General features: G+C 43.8%; 1 protein-coding gene across 1 annotated transcript in view; it reads left to right on the top strand.

Annotated features, from left to right (window-relative positions):
* The first annotated feature begins 8,799 nt into the window (after positions 1 to 8,799).
* Positions 8,800 to 15,174, top strand: part of LOC149974505 (inactive rhomboid protein 1-like) — a 50,618-nt gene continuing 44,243 nt past the window's right edge. Inside the window, exon 1 of the mRNA XM_090212738.1 lies at positions 8,800 to 9,456. The gene's annotated coding sequence lies outside the window, so the exon portion shown is untranslated. The remainder of the gene's footprint in view (positions 9,457 to 15,174) is intronic.

Below are 15,174 nucleotides of genomic sequence, written 5' to 3'. Positions count from 1 at the left end.
GTTATCCTGCACCAGCTCTACGCACGGTGTCCCTGGTCTGTTCCAGCTCCCCACACTTTATTTTATTTATTTTTTATTTTATTTCACCTTTATTTAACCAGGTAGGCAAGTTGAGAACAAGTTCTCATTTACAATTGCGACCTGGCCAAGATAAAGCAAAGCAGTTCAACACACACAACGACACAGAGTTACACATGGAATAAAACAAACATACAGTAGAAACAAGTCTATATGCGATGTGAGTAAATGAGGTGAGATAAGGGAGGTAAAGGCTAAATAAAAATAAAAAAAGGCCATGATGGCAAAGTAAATACAATATAGCAAGTAAAACACCGGAATGGTAGATTTGCAGTGGAAGAATGTGCAAAATAGAAATAAAATAATGGGGTGCAAAGGAGCAAAATAAATAAATAAATAAAATAAATACAGTAGGGAAAGAGGTAGTTGTTTGGGCTAAATTATAGGTGGGCTATGTACAGGTGCAGTAATATGTGAGCTGCTCTGACAGCTGGTATTTAAAGCTAGTGAGGGAGATACAGTGGGGCAAAAAAGTATTTAGTCAGCCACCAATTGTGCAAATTCTCCCACTTAAAAAGATGAGGAGATCTGCATGGAGGAATGGGCCAAAAATACCAGCAACAGTGTGTGAAAACCTTGTGAAGACTTACAGAAAACGTTTGACCTCTGTCATTGCCAACAAAGGGTAAATAACAAAGTATTGAGATAAACTTTTGTTATTGACCAAATACTTATTTTCGACCATAATTTGCAAATAAATTCCTGAAAAATCCTACAATGTGATTTTCTGGATTTTTTTCCCTCATTTTGTCTGTCATAGTTGAAGTGTACATATGATGAAAATTACAGGCCTCTCTCGTCTTTTTAAGTGGGAGAACTTGCACAATTGGTGGCTGACTAAATACTTTTTTGCCCCACTGTAAGTGTTTCCAGTTTCAGAGATGTTTGTAGTTCGTTCCAGTTATTGGCAGCAGAGAACTGGAAGGAGAGGCGGCCAAAGAAATAATTGGTTTTGGGGGTGACCAGAGAGATATACCTGCTGGAGCACATGCTACAGGTGGGTGATGATATGGTGACCAGCGAGCTGAGATAAGGGGGACTTTACCTAGCAGGTTCTTGAGATGACATGGAGCCAGTGGGTTTGGCGACGAGTATGAAGCGAGGGCCAGCCAACGAGAGCATACAGGTCGCAATGGTGGGTAGTATATGGGGCTTTGGTGACAAAACGGATGGCACTGTGATAGACTGCATCCAATTAGTTGAGTAGGGTATTGGAGGCCATTTTGTAAATGACATCGTCGAAGTCGAGGATTGGTAGGATGGTCAGTTTTACAAGGGTATGTTTGGCAGCATGAGTGAAGGATGCTTTGTTGCGAAATAGGAAGCCAATTCTAGATTTAACTTTGGATTGGAGATGTTTGATGTGGGTCTGGAATGAGAGTTTACAGTCTAACCAGACACCTAGGTATTTGTAGTTGTCCATGTATTCTAAGTCAGAGCCGTTCAGAGTAGTGATGTTGGACAGGCGGGCAGGTGCAGGCAGCGATCGGTTGAAGAGCATGCATTTAGTTTTATTGGAGGCCACGGAAGGAGAGTTGTATGGCATTGAAGCTTGCCTGTAGGGTTGTTAACACAGTGTCCAAAGAAGGGCCAGAAGTATACAGAATGGTGTCGTCTGCATAGAGGTGGATCAGAGACTCACCAGCAGCAAGAGCGACATCATTGATGTATACAGAGAAGAGAGTCGGTCCAAGAATTGAACCCTGTGGCACCCCCATAGAGACTGCCAGAGGTCCGGACAGCAGACCCTCCGATTTGACACACTGAACTCTATCAGAGAAGTAGTTGGTGAACCAGGTGAGGCAATGATTTGAGAAACCAAGGCTGTCGAGTCTGCCGATGAGAATGTGGTGATTGACAGACTCGAAAGCTTTGGCCAGATCAATGAATACGGCTGCACAGTAACGTTTCTTATCGATGGCGGTTAAAATATTGTTTAGGACCTTGAGCGTGGCTGAGGTGCATCCATGACCAGCTCTGAAACCAGATTGCATAGCAGAGAAGGTATGGTGAGATTCGAAATGGTCAGTAATCTGTTTGTTGACTTGGCTTTTGAAGACCTTAGAAAGGCAGGGTAGGATAGATATAGGTCTGTAGCAGTTTTGGTCAAGAGTGTCCCCCCCCCTTTGAAGAGGGCGATGACCGCAGCTGCTTTCCAATCTTTGGGAATCTCAGACGACACGAAAGAGAGGTTGTACAGGCTAGTAATAGGGGTGGCAACAATTCGGCAGATAATTTTAGAAAGAAAGGGTCCAGATTGTCTAGCCCGGCTGATTTGTAGGGGTCCAGATTCTGCAGCTCTTTCAGAACATCAGCTGACTGGATTTGGGAGAAGGAGTAATGGGGAAGGCTTGGGCGAGTTGCTGTGGGGGGTGCAGTGCTGTTGACCAGGGTAAGGGTAGCCAGGTGGAAAGCATGGCCAGCCGTAGAAAAATGCTTATTGAAATTCTCAATTATAGTGGATTTATCAGTGGTGACAGTGTTTCCTATCTTCAGTGCAGTGGGCAGCTGGGAGGAAGTGTTCTTATTCTCCATGGACTTTACAGTGTCCCAGAACTTTTTTGAGTTAGTGTTCCAGGTAGCAAATATCTGCTTGAAAAAACTAGCCTTGGCTTTTCTAACTGCCTGTGTATAATGGTTTCTATCTTCCCTGAAAAGCTGCATATCACGGGGGCTGTTCGATGCTAATGCAGAACGCCATAGGATGTTTTTGTGTTGGTTAAGGGCAGTCAGGTCTGGAGAGAACCAAGGGCTATCTATATCTGTTCCTGGATCTAAATTTCTTGAATGGGGCATGCTTATTTAAGATGGTTAGGAAGGCATTTAAAAAATAACCAGGCATCCTCTACTGACGGGATGAGAGCAATATTCTTCCAGGATACCCCGGCCAGGTCGATTAGAAAGGTCAGCTCGCTGAAGTGTTTCAGGGAGTGTTTGACAGTGATGAGTGTAGGTCGTTTGACCGCTGATCCATTACGGATGCAGGCAATGAGGCAGTGATCGCTGAGATCTTGGTTGAAGACAGCAGAGGTGTATTTAGAGGGCAAGTTGGTTAGGATGATATCTATGAGGGTGCCTGTGTTTACGGCTTTGGGCAGGTACCTGGTAGGTTCATTGATCATTTGTGTGAGATTGAGGGCATCAAGCTTAGATTGTAGGATGGCTGGGGTGTTAAGCATGTTCCAGTTTAGGTCGCCTAGCAGCACGAGCTCTGAAGATAGATGGGGAGCAATCCGTTCACATATGGTGTCCAGAGCACAGCTGGGGGCAGAGGGTGGTCTATACCAGGCGGCAACGGTGAGAGTCTTGTTTTTAGAGAGGTGGATTTTTAAAAGTAGAAGTTCAAATTGTTTGGGTACAGACCTGGATAGTAGGACAGAACTCTGCAGGCTATCTTTGCAGTAGATTGCAACACCGCCCCCTTTGGCAGTTCATTCTTGTCTGAAAATGTTGTAGTTTGGGATGAAAATTTCAGAATTTTTGGTGGTCTTCCTAAGCCAGGATTCAGACACAGCTAGAATATCCGGGTTGGCAGAGTGTGCTAAAGCAGTGAAAAAAACAAACTTAGGGAGGAGGCTTCTAATGTTAACATGCATGAAACCAAGGCTATTACGGTTACAGAAGTCATCAAAAGAGAGCGCCTGGTGAATAGGAGTGGAGCTAGGCACTGCAGGGCCTGGATTCACCTCTACATCACCAGAGGAAAAGAGGAGGAGTAGGATAAGGGTAAAAAAAAAGCAATGAGAATTGGTCGTCTAGAACGTCTGGAACAGAGAGTAAAAGGAGGTTTCTGGGGGTGATAGCTTCAAGGTAAAATGTACAGACAAAGGCATGGTAGGATGTGAATACAGTGGAGGTAAACCTAGGTATTGAGTGATGATGAGAGATATACTGTCTCTAGAAACACCATTGAAACCAGGAGATGTCATCGCATGTGTGGGTGGTGGAACTAATAGGTTGGATAAGGTATAGTGAGCAGGACTAGAGACTCTACAGTGAAATAAGCCAATAAACACTAACCAGAACAGCAATGGACAAGGCATATTGACATTAAGGAGAGGCATGCTTAGTCGAGTGATCAAAAGGGTCCAGTGAGTAGTGAGGTTGGTTGGGGTCACGGTGATTCAGACAGCTAGCCGGGCCATCGGTAGCAAACTAGCATAGGATGGAGGTCTGTTTTTAGCCACCTCGTGCGTTTCCGTCGGTAGGATTATTGGGGTTCCGTGTGGTAGAGGGGATCAATCCAATTCGCAAAAAAAAAATAGATATAGTTATAGAGGCCCAAGAAAAAAGAAAAAAATTGTCCGATAGGTCTATTCAGATAGCAGCCGATAAGACAGCTAACTATTAGCGGACCGCAGATGGGCGTTCAGGTAACGTTGCGACGGAGGAGCCAGCTGGATAACTCCCTCGGGCAGATAACGTCGGTAGTCCAGTGAAGGCCCGGTGGGGCTCCGCGTTGGCAGTAAAATGGGTCCGGATAGGTGATTGTAGCCCAGGATTGACTGATGGAACTCTTCAGCTGGCTAGCTCCGGAATAATTGATGTTTGCTCCGGAATCGACGTAAGCTAATAGTCACATGGATAGCAGCTAGCTAGCTGCGAGATCCAGGTTTAAATGTCCAGAGCTTGCGGTTGAAATCCGGGGACATGGAGAGAAAAATAGGTCAGGTATGTTCCGGTCCGAGCCGCGCCATACAAAACTGGAGATAGATTTTCGAGCTAAAGGATAGCTGATGACCACAAACCGTGGTTAGCTGAATGCTAACGATTAGCCAGTAAAGAAGCTAACTAGCTTCTGGCTAGCTTCTGATTAGCTTCTGGTAAGCTTCATGCCAGCTTCTGGCTAGCTTCTGGTTAGCTTCTGGTTAGCTTCTATGGAGGATTACAGATTTGTGGTAAATAATACTTTCTTTAAAAAAATATATAAATTGGTGAGGCGGGTTGCAGGAGAGTGCCGGGCTACTGGGGGTATCCAGCCAGGACGAGTTGTGTCAGCGTTGCGCTCCAGACCTTCGGTGCGCCTCCACGGTCCAGTGTGTCCTGCGCTGGCTCTATGCCTCCAATGCGCAGTCATAGCCCAGTGCGTCCTGTGCCAGCTCTCCACATTCACCGAGCTAAAGTGAGTATCCAGCCAGGATGTGTTGCGGTAGCTCCACTGCCAGTACGTCTCCTCAGTCCAGTGAGACCTGTTCCGGCGCCACGTACTAAGCCTCCAGCGACGGTCCCCAGTCCGGAGCCTCCACTTATGATCGGTGGTCTGGTTCCTCCGGCGATAATCAGCGGCCCGGTTCCTCCAGTGAAGGTCCATGCACCAGGGCCGCCACCAAAGCGGAGGGATCTGTGGGCGAAGGGGGGTCTACGTCCGCACCAGAGCAGCCGCCGTGAAGGCACCTTTGGGGGGTACTGTCACGCCCTGGCCATAGAGAGGTTTGGTTAGGCCAGGGTGTGACTAGGGTGGGCATTCTAGTTTCTTTATTTCTATGTTGGTGTGGTTCCCAATCAGAGGCAACTGTCTATCGTTGTCTCTGATTGGGGATCATAGATAAGTTGTCCTTTTTCGTTTGGGTTTTGTGGGTAGTTGTTTTCTGTTTAGTGTCTGCACCTGACAGAACTGTTTCGGTTTTCCCTCTTTGTTATTTTGTTTGAGTGTTTTGAGTAAAACATGTATCATGAACACTTACCACGCTGCCCTTTGGTCCACTCATTCCGACAAGAGCCGTGACATACATAGAATTAAGCATAATGATTATGGCTCTAGATTGCAGAAAAAACAAGTTTCAGTGTTTAGGAAAAATGCTAAAAATTATACTTCTGGACCATTACGTACTTTGTACCACCTCATATTTTGGGGTTGCATGATGCCCTTGAGTGAGTCACACAGTGATTGGTCATGATGACGAGTAACAGTGATCAGGTGAATAGATCAAATGTGGTATTCTGCTCTCAGGTGTTATCCACATCGATGGGACCGCAGTGGAGAAGGAGGAAAGCTTTGAGTTCCTCGACGTACACATCACTGACAAACTAAAATGGTCTACCCATACAGACAGTGTGGTGAAGAAGGTGCCTCTTCAACCTCAGGAGGCTAAAGAAATTTGGCTTAACACCTAAAATCCTCACAAACTTTTACAGATGCACGATTGAGAGCATCTTGTCGGGCTGTATCACCGCCTGGTATGGCAACTGCACCGCCCACAACCGTAAAGATCTCCAGAGGGTGATGCAGTCTGCCCAACGGATTACCGGGAGCAAACTTCCCGCCCTCCTGGACACCTACAGCACCCAATGCCATAGGAAGGCCAAAAAGATAATCAAAGACATCAACCACCCGAGCCACTGCCTGTTCACCCCGATATCATCCAGAAGGCGAGGTCAGTACAGGTGCCTCAAAGCTGGGACAGAGAGACTGAAAAACAGATTCTATCTCAAGGCCATCAGGCTGCTGAACAGCAATAACTAGCACACCAGAGGCAGCTGCCTATAGACATAGATTAGGAAGCACTGGCCACTTTTAAAAATGGATCACTGGCCACTTTAAACATGTTTCTGTATCAAATATTACTTATCTCATATGTATAAACTGCACTCCACACTATTCTACGGTATCTCAGTCACTTTTAAATTGTGTTTACATATTGCATCACCCATTTCATATATACAGTATATACTGTATTGTATTCTATACTACACCACTGACTGTGAAACAGCCATCTCCAGCACATCAGAGGCTGCTGCCTATAGACATACAGTTGAAGTCGGAAGTTTACATAAACCTTAGCCAAATACATTTAAACTCAGTTTTTGATTATTCCTGACATTTAATCCTAGTAAAAAATCCCTGTTTTAGGTCAGTTAGTATCACCACTTTATTTTAAGAATAAGAAATGTCAGAACAATAGTATAGAGAATTATTTATTTCAGCTTTTATTTCTTTCATCACATTCCCAGTGGATCAGAAGTTTACATACACTCAATTAGTATTTGGCAGCATTGCCTTTAAATTGCTTAACTTGAGTCAAACGTTTCGGTTAGCTTTCCACAAGCTTCCCACAATAGGTTGGGTGAAGTTTGGTCCATTACTCCTGACAGAGCTGGTGTAAATGAGTCAGGTTTGTAGGCCACACACTTTTTCAGTTCTGCCCACAAATTTTCTATAGTATTGAGGTCAGGGCTTTGTGATGGCCACTCCAATACCTAGACTTTGTTGTCCTTAAGCCATTTTGCCACAACTTTGGAAGTATGCTTGGTGTCATTGTCCATTTGGAAGACCCAGTCCCTCCTGCCGCAAAGCACCCCCACAACATGATGCTGCCACCCCCGTGCTTCATGGTTGGGATGGTGTTCTTTGGCTTGCAAGCCTCCCCCTTTTTCCTCCAAACATAACAATAGTCATTATGGCCAAAAAGTTATATTTTTGTTTCATCAGACCAGAAGACATTTCTCCAAAAAGTACAATCTTTGTCCCCATGTGCAGTTTCAAACCGTAGTCTGGCTTTTTTATGGCGGTTTTGGAGCAGTGGCTTTTTCCTTGATGAGCGGCCTTTCAAGTTATGTCGATATAGGACTCGTTTTACTGTGGATATAGATACTTTTGTGCCTGTTTCCTCCAGCATCTTTGCAAGGTCCTTTGCTGTTGTTCTAGGATTGATTTGCACTTTTTGTACCAAAGTACAGTCATCTCTAGGAGACAGAACACATCTCCTTCCTGAGCGGTACGACGGCTGCATGGTCCCATGGTGTTTATACTTGCGTACTATTGTTTGTACAGATGAAAGTGGTACCTTCAGGCGTTTGGAAATTGCTCCCAAGGATGAACCAGACTTGTGGAGGTCTACAATTGTTTTTCTGAGGTCTTGGCTGATTTCTTTAGATTTTCCCATGATGTCAAGCAAAGAGGCACTGCGTTTGAAGGTAGACCTTGAAATACATCCACAAGTACACCTCCAATTGACCAAAAATTATGTCAATTAGCCTATTAGAAGCTTCTAAAGCCATTATGTCATTTTCTGGAATTTTCCAAGCTGTTTGAAGGCACAGTCAACTTAGTGTATGTAAACTTCTGACCCACTGGAATTGTCATACAGTGAATTATAAGTGAAATTATCTGTCTGTAAACAATTGTTGGAAAATGACTTGTCACACACAAAGTAGATGTCCTAACCGATTTGCCAAAACTTTAGTTTGTTAACAAGAAATTTGTGGAGTGGTTTTACAACTATTTTAATGACTCCAACCTAAGTGTGTGTAAATTTACGATTTAAACTGTAGATTAGGAATCACTGGCCACTTTAGGGAAATTAAACACTAGCCACTAGCCGTATCATGCATTACTCATCTCATATGTATAAACTGTACTCTACACTATTCTACGGTATGTTAGTCACTTTAATTGTGTGTAAATATTGCATCACCCATCTCATGTATATACTGTATTCTATACTAAGCCACTATATCTTAGTCCAATGCTACTCTGACAAATATGTACTTATTCTTAATCCATTCCTTACTTAGATTTACGTGTATTTTGGGTATAAATTGTGAAACTGTTAGATATTACTTGTTAGATATTGCTACACTGTCAGAGCTAGAAACACAAGCATTTCACTACACCCTCAATAACATCTACTAAACACGTGTGACGAATACATTTGATTTGATTTGAGATTTTTTGATTAGACAGAAAAAGTAACCCAGATGTAAAGGAGGACCGTTAGACAGAACAGAACACGAATGGACACCCTGCCGTAGGAGGGAGAAAAGAGCCCACCTGGATAGGGTTTTGCCAGGAGGGGTTCTGTGGTGTTATTCTTGGCTTCACTGGTTAGGGTATCTAGTATCTGTAGGTATCCATGGCCCATCAGAGGTGAGGGGCTGCAATGAGTTTTAAAGGATAAGGAAAAATATAACATGCTCTCACAACTACATGAACCATATATGGCTGGCTCTCTATGGTAGAACGGTGTATTCTATTTCCTACTCACGCATAAAGAAGACGCACGCGCGCCTGCTATAGCACGGGCACACCGGTTGGCGGTGACGTTTGACAACGCTCGGTTTCTCTCCAGGACAGCACAGTCAACCTCGCGTGTCAACGGTACAGACGGACTGAAATTCCCCGCGGAATTAGCCGAGCCGATTCGGAGACAGCCAGCGGTAAGAGAATGTCTCTGTTATGGCAACGAAGAGGACACGGTTTGTGAGAGTGACATAATCCCCTCCTTTCGGATGCAGTTATAAAATAGGTTATATTGTATATGTCATCCTGCAGTTGCATGATTGAATCATGAAGTGACTTGATTTACACGGTATATTGTCCATCGGAGTGCGACCAACAAGGTGGAGCAAGCTGTTGAGGACCGGAGCATTTTCAGTAAGGTAGGTGTTCTGGCAATTATGAGACCATGCATGCTTTGGTAGGCTACTGTAAAAAAAAAAATAAAAGTGCAGAGAATTACAAACTTAACATTTAGAGTTTTCTACTGGAGATGCCAAATCTATGTTATGATGCACATTGTATAGTCTATTCGAGGGAAAATTGGATTTGAATAATGAGAGAGGATTGCATTTGGCCTCAATCCAACACATTTCAATTGTTCAAAACATGATTTCGACTGTACAGCCCACGGTGACAAGCCGATAGTATTGCATCCGTGATGCTGTAGCATACACGCTTGGGAAGTAAAGGAGCCAGGGCCGGAAGAACCTTTTGGGTCTTTGAGGAACTTCTGTGTAAAGATGTATTTAATTTCAATTGTCAGTGCAGTTTTTCAAAATACACTATAAGTATAAATGTCAAATCAATTTGGTTAAAATTCAAAACAATAAACAATTCAAACAATAAGTAATCAAACCAACTTAAGCTAAACAGGTCAAAATAAAAAACAACAAGAAAAAAAACATATATTCAGTGAATAATCAGGTGTCAATTATCAGTCCATCAATTAGTTAGTCAGTTAGTCATGGTTGGTCTGGTGGAGTGGTTGCCGGTGTGTGTCTTTGTGTTGAGGAGGAGAAGCTGTAGGGTCTGGGCTGGCAGTTGCTGGATGGAGGTGGTAGTTGTGGTTGGTCGGTGCTGTGTCCAGGGTTGGTGCTGCTGTTGGGGCTGGGACCAGGAAAACCTGGGTTGGTGTTGGGGCCAGGTTGGAAATCGTGCTGGTACCAGGGCTGGAAACCAGGGGTTGGTGCTGGTTTTGGTGCTGGGACTGGGGACCTGGGAAGAAACAGGAAAAACAGGAATTGGGAACCAAGAACCGGGAACGGGGGCAGGGTTGGCATCTATAGAGGGCAGGAAGGACAACCTGAGGAGCAAGCAGACACACAAGGGAGCCCTAGACCTGCAGGTCAATGGTGTAATTTCCCTGTGGGCTGCTCACTTCGAGTGAAGGTCTGGTGTTTGGTCCCTTCTCCACGCCTCTTCTGGTGGTCTGGTGCTGATGGTACTCCCCTGTCGCCTGCTTTAGGCGTAGGTTTAGAGTTTTGGTCCTTCCTCCGCGCCTCTTCTTGTGTGGTGATGAATGGTTCCTGGTTCTGGTCTGGTTTTGTGAGAGGGAACCAGACCAGGGGAGTACCAGCCAAAACCGTTCGGAAGAGTTTGTGCATATATTACAACAACATTATGTTAGTTTTGGACTTCGGTAAGTTTTTTTTTTTGGTTGTTCGTGCATACATTGTTTTTCTTGAGTCCACACCCCTTCATCTGTGATAGGTCAATAGTAGGGATTTTTCAGTGAAGTCTTTGTTGTCTTATAACAAGAGACGACTCGTTTTCATGCACATTTCTTAATTGCGAAACACTGCACCAAACATCTTAGTTAGCTGTAAAATTGAGTGACTAAGATCTCCTCTGCAAAAACATCAGTTAATGACACATTTCTTGAGTTATCGTAGATTAATTAGGACTATTTTGAGGAAGTGTATACTGGCTACGGCGCCTCAAAATGAACAAGCAGTACAGGTCTTCTGGTCGGGTCTGTTGTTGGTCTGTTGTTTGTATGGTCTTTTCCGTTTTGACATTTTTGACCACTTTGGGTCATCGTCTAAGAACTGGAGTTGTGAGGTGCGGGGGTAAAAACAAAGAATGATTCATGAATTTGCATACACCTCTATAAGCCTCATTGAAGCTACAAAACTGTTAGTGTTCAACCTTAACATGTGATGACAATACAACAAAACAGATGAACAGGAATGACATTTACTCCCATAGGTGGCCTAAAAAGATCTATCTGAAAGCCACGCCCCTACTAAGCCACACCTCCAGTCCAGGGTTCCTCCAGAAACCCTTTGCTAAATTGAAACATTAAAGGTTCCTCAAAGAACCCCTCAACTAGTCAAAGGTGCAAATATGAACCATTGACTAGCAATGGTTTCTTGAGGTTCTCCAGGGTGGTTCCTCGAGTCACCACTAATTCTAAGAGTGTACAATAAGTAGGCCTGTTTGCTTTCTGTTTTAAAGTACATGCATGACATTTCCTCAGGCACGTCAACACGCATGACATTAAGACAGGTTTCTGTCTACTGCCCCATCACTGTCAAACACACGCACGCACACGCACACACACACACACACACACACACACACACACACACACACACACACACACACACACACACACACACACACACACACACACACACACACACACACACACACACACACACACACACACAGGTCATTGGGGTGGGATCCCCAGACTTGCCTGAGGGAAGTCAACTATGATCTCATGTATTTATTTTGAGTCTTGTGAGGCAGGAAAGGGCAACATGATTTCCATATCCTCTACCTTTACTTTTACTGTCATTCTCTATTCCTTCTCACTGAATGTCTGATAGGGAGTTTTGGATGTAGGGACCACTGGATTATGATTTGGAAAAGAGCACCAATAATATTACCGATAATCCTCTTTTCTGCAAACTACCATTTCATAATCTCTATTTTATTACATCATCAATTGAGATTAGATCACACTGTGGCTGACTGAGTTATGAGATAAACAACACAATACCAAACTAAATATGCTCATTACACTTCAGACTGTGTCATGCCAACTCTACATTCTTAGAATAAAGGGTTCCAAAAGTCTGTCCCCATAGGATAACTATTTTTGGTTCCAGGTAGAACCCTTTGGGGTTCCAGGTAAAACCCTTTTTTGTTTCATGTAGAACTCTTTACACAGAGGGTTTAACATGGAACCCAAAATGGTTCTACCTGGTACCAAAAGAAGTTATCCGATGGGGACAGCCGAAGAACCCTTTTAGGTTCTAGATAGTAGCCACTGTGGGAGCCAGTCGCCAGAGAAGTTCTGTTCATACTGTAGCCAGGGGCCAGATAAGTTCTGTTCATACTGTAGCCAGGGGCCAGAGAAGTTCTGTTCATACTGTAGCCAGGGGCCAGAGAAGTTCTGTTCATACTGTAGCCAGGGGCCAGAGAAGTTCTGTTCATACTGTAGTCAGGGGCCAGATCCGAGTGTTGAAATGAAAGAAACAGGTGGAATGCCATCTCTTTCTCTCTCTCTCTCTCGCTCTCTCTCTCTCTCTCTCTCTCTCACCTTCTCTCTTTCTCTCTCTCTCTCGCTCTCTCTCGCTCTCTCTCTCTCTCTGTCTCTCTCTCTCTCTCTCTATCCTCCCCCTCCAATCCATTTTTGTGCTATTGATGTTTCCCTGGGTACAACTGAGACATGTGACCAGCACAGGAGACAGGTCATTGGGGTGGGATCACCAGACTTGCCTGAGGGAAGTCAACTATGATCTCATGTATGTATTTTGGTTCCAGGTAGAACCCTTTACACAGAGGGTTTTACATGGAAATCAAAAGAGTTCTACCTGGTACCAAAAAGGGTTCTTCAAAGGGTTCTCCTATGGGGACAGCCAAAGAATCCTTTTAGGTTCTAGATAGCAGCCACTGTGGGAGCCAGTCGCCAGAGAAGTTCTGTTCATACTGTAGCCAGGGGCCAGATAAGTTCTGTTCATACTGTAGCCAGGGGCCAGAGAAGTTCTGTTCATACTGTAGCCAGGGGCCAGAGAAGTTCTGTTCATACTGTAGCCAGAGGCCAGAGCCGAGTGTTGAAATGAAAGAAACAGGTGGAATGCCATCTCTCTCTCTCTCCTTCTCTCTCCTTCTCTGTCTCTCTCTCTCTCTCCTTCTCTCTCTCTCTCTCTCTCTCTCTCTCTCTCCTCTCTCTTTCTCTCTCTCTCTCTCTCTCTCTCTCTCTCTCTTTCGCTCTCTCTCTCTCTTTCTCTCTCTCTCTTTCGCTCTCTCTCTCTCCCTCTCTCTCTCTCTCTCTCTCTCCTCTCTCTCCTCGCTCTCTCTCTCTATCCTCCCCCTCCAATCCATTTTTGTGCTATCGATGTTTCCCTGGCTACAGCCGAGACATGTGACCAGCACAGGAGCATTAATAACTTGGAACATTCTCATTTTCCCACCTGTATATGTGAGTATCTGGCTGGTGATATATTTGAGGCAGGTATTAGCCAATCCCGTAGAATATTTGCTGATTAATTATTTATTTAACCTTGATTTATTTTTCAATTGTGCCCTGTGTTATAACAAACAACAATCCCGAAATTCTATACAGAATTTACCCCATTCTCACAACATGTGAGAGACAGGGTCAATTTCCTCTTATCCATCTTGCAGAAGGATGATAGTATCCCATGGAGAGATAAACTGACCCATAACCTCAACTGTTTGTTTTGTTTTCCTGTCTGACAGGAAGTGACTTCTGATGACTCAAGACTTCTCTGTAAAAGTAGTTATTAGTGGACGTCGTTATGGTCCTTCCATAGACTGACTCATCGAACCATCTGAATCATTTGGTCACACTCATTAAGAGTGCATACATGGTGCATTACGTATGGTGTTACATGGTGCATTACGTATGGTGTTACATGGTGCATTACATATGGTGTTACATGGTGCATTACATATGGTGTTACATGGTGCATTACATATGGTGTTACATGGTGCATTACATATGGTGTTACATGGTGCATTACATATGGTGTTACATGGTGTATTACGTATGGTGTTACATGGTGCATTACATATGGTGTTACATGGTGCATTACATATGGTGTTACATGGTGCATTACATATGGTGTTACATGGTGTATTACATATGGTGTTACATGGTGCATTACATATGGTGTTACATGGTGTATTACGTATGGTGTTACATGGTGCATTACGTATGGTGTTACATGGTGCATTACGTATGGTGTTACATGGTGCATTACATATGGTGTTACATGGTGCATTACATATGGTGTTACATGGTGTATTACATATGGTGTTACATGGTGCATTACATATGGTGTTACATGGTGCATTACGTATGGTGTTACATGGTGCATTACGTATGGTGTTACATGGTGCATTACGTATGGTGTTACATGGTGCATTACATATGGTGTTACATGGTGCATTACATATGGTGTTACATGGTGTATTACGTATGGTGTTACATGGTGCATTACATATGGTGTTACATGGTGCATTACATATGGTGTTACATGGTGTATTACATATGGTGTTACATGGTGCATTACGTATGGTGTTACATGGTGCATTACGTATGGTGTTACATGGTGCATTACGTATGGTGTTACATGGTGCATTACATATGGTGTTACATGGTGCATTACATATGGTGTTACATGGTGCATTACATATGGTGTTACATGGTGCATTACGTATGGTGTTACATGGTGCATTACGTATGGTGTTACATGGTGCATTACGTATGGTGTTACATGGTGCATTACGTATGGTGTTACATGGTGCATTACATATGGTGTTACATGGTGCATTACATATGGTGTTACATGGTGCATTACATATGGTGTTACATGGTGCATTACATATGGTGTTACATGGTGCATTACATATGGTGTTACATGGTGCATTACATATGGTGTTACATGGTGCATTACATATGGTGTTACATGGTGCATTACATATGGTGTTACATGGTGCATTACGTATGGTGTTACATGGTGCATTACGTATGGTGTTACATGGTGCATTACGTATGGTGTTACATGGTGCATTACGTATGGTGTTACATGGTGCATTACGTATGGTTACATTGCTTATTA

Source organism: Oncorhynchus mykiss, chromosome 20, assembly GCF_057628025.1.
Source record: "Oncorhynchus mykiss isolate SJ-2025 chromosome 20, ASM5762802v1, whole genome shotgun sequence".
Lineage (NCBI taxonomy): Eukaryota > Metazoa > Chordata > Actinopteri > Salmoniformes > Salmonidae > Oncorhynchus > Oncorhynchus mykiss.
This window is presented reverse-complemented; position numbering and strand designations above follow the sequence as displayed.